Source organism: Podarcis filfolensis (assembly GCF_964270895.1).
Source record: "Podarcis filfolensis genome assembly, chromosome: 16".
In the NCBI taxonomy this organism is placed as follows: domain Eukaryota; kingdom Metazoa; phylum Chordata; class Lepidosauria; order Squamata; family Lacertidae; genus Podarcis; species Podarcis filfolensis.
This window is the reverse complement of record NC_139620.1, coordinates 41,753,131-41,761,001: the sequence shown is the minus strand read 5'-3', so window position 1 is coordinate 41,761,001 and position 7,871 is coordinate 41,753,131. Positions and strand designations below refer to the sequence as shown.

Genomic DNA, 7,871 nt, shown 5'->3' with positions numbered 1-7,871 from the left:
GGAGCACGTGGGACAGTGGCGGCGCTGCTGCCCCGTTTTGCCCGCGTGTGGCGCCAGTGGAGCAGCTCAGCAGCACCCTGGGCACTGGGCCGGTTGGCCTCCTCTTTGCCCCCAGCCTCCCCGGCAGGAAGGTAGGATCCTCCTCCCCCGCCACCCCCGCCGGTCTCCCTTGCATGGGTAGGATGCAGTCAGGCGAGCAAACAACGGAGGAGGATGGGAAGTTATTTTGATGGATGCATCTGATCAATGCAATATGCTTAGTTCATAGTTGGCCCACGTGGCTTGCTTCTACACACGTGGCCCTCAGTGATTTTTTCAGACCGGCCTTCTCAGCTCTAGGGTTTGAAAGCTTTGCTAATATTACTGCATTTATTGCTTTCGCTGACATACACTCAAAGGAGCTTGATTAATAGTTCCAGAACGCTATGTGCTTGACCACACTTCCAACCCCCAAAGCAGTTGTGTGCCAGTAATTAAAAGAAGACAAGAAAAATCAGCAAAGCAATTCTGTGGCTAACTGACCAATTCCTTTAAATGGGGTCTATTAGTGAAGTTCACACTTTTGACAACCAGTCTGATGCTTTTGCAGAAAAATATTCCTAGACACAAGACTTTTATTTTTTATTTTTTAAGCCCTTTCAGTCTCCCATCTCAAGGCTAAGTACAGCAAACTGTACATTCCCACCCCTCTCCCCAAGGCTGGTGACAAAGCTTATAAAACCATGCTTTTGTGCAGAGTTTTCATTGTGTGTTGGCATTTGTTTTATGTTATTTTTAATGACCAAGTATTTACAGTGGTACCTCGGGTTACATACGCGTCAGGTTACAGACGCCGCTAGCCCAGAAATAGTACCTCAGGTTAAGAACTTTGCTTCAGGTTGAGAACAGAAATCATGCTCCCGGGGTGCAGCGGCAGCGGGAGGCCCCATTAGCTAAAGTGGTGCTTCAGGTTAAGAACAGTTTCAGGTTAAGAATGGACCTCTGGAACGAATTAAGTACTTAACCCGAGGTACCACTGTATACGCCAGATGCAGCTTGTCACGCTGGCCACATGACCCGGAAGTGTCTTCGGACAGCGCTGGCCCTCGGCCTCTTAAGTGAGATGGGCGCACAACCCTAGAGTCGGACACGACTGGCCCGTACGGGCAGGGGTACCTTTACCTTTACCTACCACTCTATACAGATTCTCAGAGTGGCCTCCAAATAATTCAAATTGTGCCCAAAAAAATGTGTCTATGTGTCTGCAGCGCTTTCAGTGATACAGAGAAAATGTCTTCTGGAGAAAACGTTGCAGTAATTTTGAGGATGAAATTTATCACCGACCTTCGCAGAAATTGCTCACGTGCTAGCCTCCATTCTCAGGATGAGGTTACCATACTAAAATAATCTTATCCGTGTAACATAAAATGAATGTGCCTCATTTCCTCTGTCATGGGTCAGTGGGGATTTAGCTTCACTTAACAGCATAACACTTAACAACTTGATGATATAACATCAAGCCACACTATTTACTTCTGTGTGCTTGTGTATCTGTGTCTCCCTTGTATCAATTAGGAACTATTCTCTCACCTTTCCTTTGATATGTACCGTATTTTTCGCGTTATAGGACGCACTTTTTCCCCTCCAAAGATGAAGGGGAAATGTGTGTGCGTCCTATGGGGCGAATGCAGGCTTTCGCTGAAGCCTGGAGAGCGAGAGGGGTCGGTGCGCACCGACCCCTCTCGCTCTCCAGGCTTCAGGAAGCTATCCGCAAGCCTTGCGAGCCCGGCAGAGTTGCCGCGGGGCTTGCAAGGCGTGCGGGCAGCAGCCTGCAGCGCGAAGCACGGGGCGCCCTCCGGAGGGCAGCCCGTGCTTCGCGCGAGTGTTTGCAAGCCTGCAGCGCCCGGCGGAGTTGTGGGTGCCTGGCAGAGTTGGGCGCCTGGCAGAGTGCGGGCAGCAGCCTGCAGCGTGAAGCACGGGTGTCCACAAGCAGATTCCTACCACCAGATTCCCACTACCAGTCACACAGGTGCCAGCCCAGGCAGCCCGCCCCCCCTCCCCGTTCCTTGTTGTTAAAAGGTAGGCTGTAAAAGAAATTTTCCAAGTCCCTTTTGGAATTTAACAAACAATCCTGGAGGTAACAGATAACTTTTAGCTACTTTAAAATGTGTCCAGACAGCAGCAGGATACAAAATAACAGAGTCAATGGAAATGAAAATCAAATGTTTCCTCTTCCATTGTGATGTCACAATGGAGTCTAGCCTTTCCATCCCGGGGGTCCGCAGCAGAGTGAAGGAGCTTCTTTACTTTAATCACAGTCTCGCAGGGTTTTTAAAACTTAAAGTAATTCCCCCCCTTCCCCCTGCAGAAGGGGGGCATTAGATTTGACTTGCAAACTTTCAAACAGTCTTTTTACTATTGAGGCTTCGGTCCTCGTTTACAGACTCTACTTTAGTTCAACGAAAGGGATCAAACTCCATTTTTAAATCCCTTTTTTCCTTCTAATCTTGATCAAATTTAAACTTTATCCTTTACTTACAGTTCCAATTTTTTTTTTTTTTAAGGAATTGGCCACTCACAAACCCCAGACTCGGAGCTTCGCACTGTGAAGGAAGCAGTCGTTTCCGCTGTGCCGCATCTCCGACCCCACTGGCTCTCGGGGCTCCTAAGAGCTTACCGGAGAGTGGGGTAGTCGCCAGAGTTACCGGAGAGTGGGGGAGTCACCAGAAGGCACCCACCGGATCACCAGGTCCTCAGAACGCGCGATCTGAGGTTTTTCCCGGGGGACCGTGTCGCTCTTGCGGTCTCTCCTTGCTTCACTGCGCTGGGGCTCTTTCAGCCGAAAGAGCTCCCGTCTGCCATTACCGGGCAACCAACCAAAATCCAAAATGACTCCCAGGCTGCACACCTGATCCTTCAGAGGCACAGTTACTCCATTCAGGACCAGAGAGTCCTCCACACCAGCCTGCCCCCTGTACCCCAAAAACTACTGTCTTGTCAGGATTCAACCTCAATCCATTAGCCGCCATCCATCCTCCAACCGCCTCTAGACACTCACACAGGACCTTCACCGCCTTCACTGGTTCTGATTTGAAAGAGAGGTAGAGCTGGGTATCATCCGCATACTGATGAACACCCAGCCCAAACCCCCTGATGATCTCTCCCAGTGGCTGCATGTAGATGTTGAAAAGCATGGGGAAGAGGACAGAACCCTGAGGCACCCCACAAGTGAGAGCCCAGGGGTCTGAACACTCATCCCCCCACACCACTTTCTGGACACTGCCCAGGAGGAAGGTGCGGAACCACTGTATTAACAGTTCCCTCTAGATGGTCCAGAAGGATGTTATGATCGATTGTAACAAAAGCCAACTTAATGAGAGTATGTTAAACAAAAGCCAACTTAATGAGAGTATGTCAAACGATGAAAAAACTGTACAGAAGGCCAAGCAAATCTTAGAAGAATATTTTAAGTTTATTTAAATCAAGGAGTAGATCTAGAGAAAGTTTGGGACGTGGGTAAAGCCGCTTCTTTATCCAACAAAACGCATTCCAACGGAAAATAAAGGAGAAGAAGAAAATGGAGATCTGGGAGGAAATTAGAAAAAAGGAAAGGATCCTTTTCCAAAAACCAGATGATGAACTAATTCAGCAAAGTATAAAAGTTCTCCATGATAATAAATGAAGAGATAGAATGGAAGATAAAATGGTTGAGACATAGAAATTTTGAGTTTGCAAATAAACCTGGCAAACTTCTGGCCTGGCAATTAAAGAAGAAAAAGGAAGATCGAATTATCAATAAAATTAAAACTGAAGACAAATGGATCCAAGAACCGAAGGAAATTAGTAAAAACTTTGCTAGTTTTTTCGGAAAACTATATAAAGAAGATCCAGAGACTCTAGAAAAAGTAATAGATTAAGGAAAAAACTGAAATCTTGAACTCACCAATAACAGCTATGGAGGTGCAACAAGCTATACAGAGATCAAAATTGGGAAAGACACTGGGCCCAGATGGTCTCCCAGCTAATTACTATAAAAAGTTAGAACAAGCATTATTTCTTCCTGTGAAAGACCTAATGAATAATATTCTGGCAAATGGAAAGCTACCGAAAACCTGGAAGGACAGCTTTATTACTCTTATCCACAAACAGGGAACAGATGCCTCAAACATGGCCAATTACAGACCCATTGCACTGCTAAATAACAATTACAAGATATTCGCAGACATTCTTGCAAATAGATTAAAAATGGTGCTGAAAGAGATAATTCATAAAGATCAAACCGGATTTCTTCCCGGACGATTTATGCAATCCAACATTAGATGTTGTAGTTACAGATAGGTAGCCGTGTTGGTCTGCCATAGTCAAAACAAAAAAAATTTTTTTCCCTTCCAGTAGCACCTTAAAGACCAACTAAGTTAGTTCTTGGTATGAGCTTTCGTGTGCATGCACACTTCTTCAGGTATCTGAAGAAGTGTGCATGCACACGAAAGCTCATACCAAGAACTAACTTAGTTGAATATTAGATGTGTGATTAATGTATTAGAATATTTGGATATTAAAATTGATGAACCAACAGCTATTATGTTGGTGGACGCTGAAAAAGCTTCTGACAACGTGTCCTGGAAGTTTATGAAAAAATTAATGGAAGAAATCGGACTGGGAGAAAATATTTGTAAAGGAATAAATGCCATCTATTCGGAACAATATGCAAAATTGATCATCAACGGAAGAATTACTGAGGAGTGCAAAATAAACAAGGGAACCAGACAGGGCTGCCCACTGTCACCACTGATATTTATCTTGGTGATGGAAGTCTTGAACAATCAGATAAAAAAGGATCAGCTTGTTAAAGGCATCACTCTGGGAAACAAAACATATAAAATTAAAGCTTTTGCGGACGATTTATTTGTTATGACTGAAAACCCTAAAGAAAGTCTGAAAAGAGTGCTGGAATTGATTAAAGAATTTGGAGAAGTGGTAGGCTTTAAGCTGAATATAACAAAAACAAAAATGCTTGTTAAAAATGTAACCACAGAAGAAAAGGACGACTTAGAAAAAATATTGGGCCTGAAAATCTCCTCAAAAGCGAAATACTTGGGTATTTGGTCACCCTCAAGAACATAAACTTATTTCAGGATAATTACACCAAAACTTGGTTAGAGATTAGAAAAAACTTTGTAACCTGGAGTAAACTAAAATTAACATTTCTGGGTAGGATTTCCATTACAAAGATTAATGTGCTTCCAAAATTAATCTTTTTATTTCAAATGATTCCAATACTGGGCGAAGCAGGTTATCTCAAGATATGGCAAAGAGAAATTTCCAAATTCCTGTGGGAAAGGAAGAAACCTAGGATTAAACACCTGATCTTAATAGACATAAAAGAGAGAGGAGGCTTTTCCCTACCCGACCTAAAACTTTACTACGAGGCAGCCTGTTTCACCTGGCTAACAGATTGGTGCACGTTGCAGGATTCGGACCTCCTGGACCTGGAAGGTTTTGACAACCGTTGGGGATGGCACACCTACCTAATATATGGAAAAGCGAAAATTCATAAAAATTTTACCAACCATATAATAAGAAAGTCACTCTTTGCTGTATGGGAAAAATATAAAGACCTGATGGAGCCTAAAGTCCCGTGGTGGACTTCTCCAATAGAAGCCATAGGAGTAAAACGGAAAAATACTCAGGAAAGCTGGCCAACATATAAAATACTTCTAAAAAATGAAGATAACCAAATAAAATTTAAAAACTTTGAGGAAATAAGAGAACACATTTCAGACTGGTTCCAATACCATCAGTTATTTGAAAAATTTAAATCTGACAAACAAAAGGGGCTCTCAAAAGAAATTTCCCGATTTGAATCTGATCTGGTAAATTCTAAAAGAAAAACTCTTTCCAAAACTTACCGACTCCTCCTTGACAGTGGCAATGGTAACAGTGGCAATGGTGAGGTGGTCCCAGGATTTTGGCCATCCAATAACCATGGCCCAATGGGAAAATTTATGGAAGATCAATTGGAAATTCACAAATTGTTATACGATGAGAGAGAACTTTCAAAAAATGCAACATCGATGGTATCTAACACCATGGAAACTTTCAAAAATGTATAAAAATGTGTCAAGTAATTGTTGGAGATGCAGAGGCTCAGGAACATTCTATCATATGTGGTGGATATGTAGGAAAATACAGGTATTCTGGGAGAGTATACATGCAGAACTGCAAAAAATGCTAAAGATCTCTTTCAATAAAAAACCAGAGGCCTAACTCCTGGGAATAACAGATTTGGATATCATAGAATCATAGAATCATAGAGTTGGAAGAGACCACAAGGGCCATCGAGTCCAACCCCCTGCCAAGCAGGAAACACCATCAGAGCACTCCTGACATATGGTTGTCAAGCCTCTGCTTAAAGACCTCCAAAGAAGGAGACTCCACCACACTCCTTGGCAGCAAATTCCACTGTTGAACAGCTCTTACTGTCAGGAAGTTCTTCCTAATGTTTCGGTGGAATCGTCTTTCTTGTAGTTTGGAACCATTGCTCCGTGTCTGCTTCTCTGGAGCAGCAGAAAACAACCTTTCTCCCTCCTCTATGTGACATCCTTTTATATATTTGAACATGGCTATCATATCACCCCTTAACCTCCTCTTCTCCAGGCTAAACATGCCCAGCTCCCTTAGCCGTTCCTCATAAGGCATCGTTTCCAGGCCTTTGACCATTTTGGTTGCCCTCCTCTGGACACGTTCCAGTTTGTCAGTGTCCTTCTTGAACTGTGGTGCCCAGAACTGGACACAGTACTCCAGGTGAGGTCTGACCAGAGCAGAATACAGTGGCACTATTACTTCCCTTGATCTAGATGCTATACTCCTATTGATGCAGCCCAGAATTGCATTGGCTTTTTTAGCTGCCGCGCCACACTGTTGGCTCATGTCAAGTTTGTGGTCCACCAAGACTCCTAGATCCTTTTCACATGTACTGCTCTCAAGCCAGGTGTCACCCATCTTGTATTTGTGCCTCTCATTTTTTTTGCCCAAGTGCAATACTTTACATTTCTCCCTGTTAAAATTCATCTTGTTTGTTTTGGCCCAGTTCTCTAATCTGTCAAGGTCATTTTGAAGTGTGATCCTGTCCTCTGGGGTGTTAGCCACTCCTCCCAGTTTGGTGTCATCTGCAAATTTGATCAGGATGCCCTTGAGTCCATCATCCAAGTCATTGATAAAGATGTTGAATAAGACCGGGCCCAAGACAGAACCCTGTGGCACCCCACTAGTCACTCTTCTCCAGGATGAAGAGGAACCATTGATGAGCACCCTTTGGGTTTGGTCAGTCAGCCAGTTACAAATCCACTGAGTGGTAGCATGGTCAAGACCGCATTTTACCAGCTTCTTTACAAGAATATCATGGGGCACCTTGTCAAATGCCTTGCTGAAATCAAGGTAGGCTACATCCACTGCATTCCCTTCATCTACCAGGCTTGTAATTCTGTCAAAAAACGAGATCAGGTTAGTCTGACATGACTTATTTTTCAGAAATCCATGCTGACTATTGGTGATCACAGCATTCCTTTCTAGGTGCTCACAGACTGTTTGCTTAATGATCTGCTCCAGAATCTTCCCTGGTATTGATGTCAGACTGACTGGGCGGTAATTATTTGGGTCCTCTCTTTTCCCCTTTTTGAAAATAGGGACAACATTTGCCCTCCTCCAGTCTGCCGGGACTTCGCCTGTTCTCCAGGAATTCTCAAAGATGACTGCCAGTGGTTCTGAGATCACATCTGCCAGTTCTTTTAATACTCTTGGATGCAGTTCATCTGGCCCTGGAGACTTGAATACATCTAAACTAGCCAAGTATTCTTGTACTATCTCCTTAGTTATTCTGAGCTGTGTTTCCT

The 7,871-nt window shown here is 43.9% G+C and overlaps 1 protein-coding gene across 2 annotated transcripts in view; it reads right to left on the bottom strand.

The window, feature by feature from the left end:
• Positions 1 to 7,871, bottom strand: part of TFIP11 (tuftelin interacting protein 11) — a gene marked incomplete at its 5' end in the record, with an annotated part of 601,324 nt that overhangs the window by 16,504 nt on the left and 576,949 nt on the right. The gene's annotated exons all lie outside the window — the stretch shown is intronic.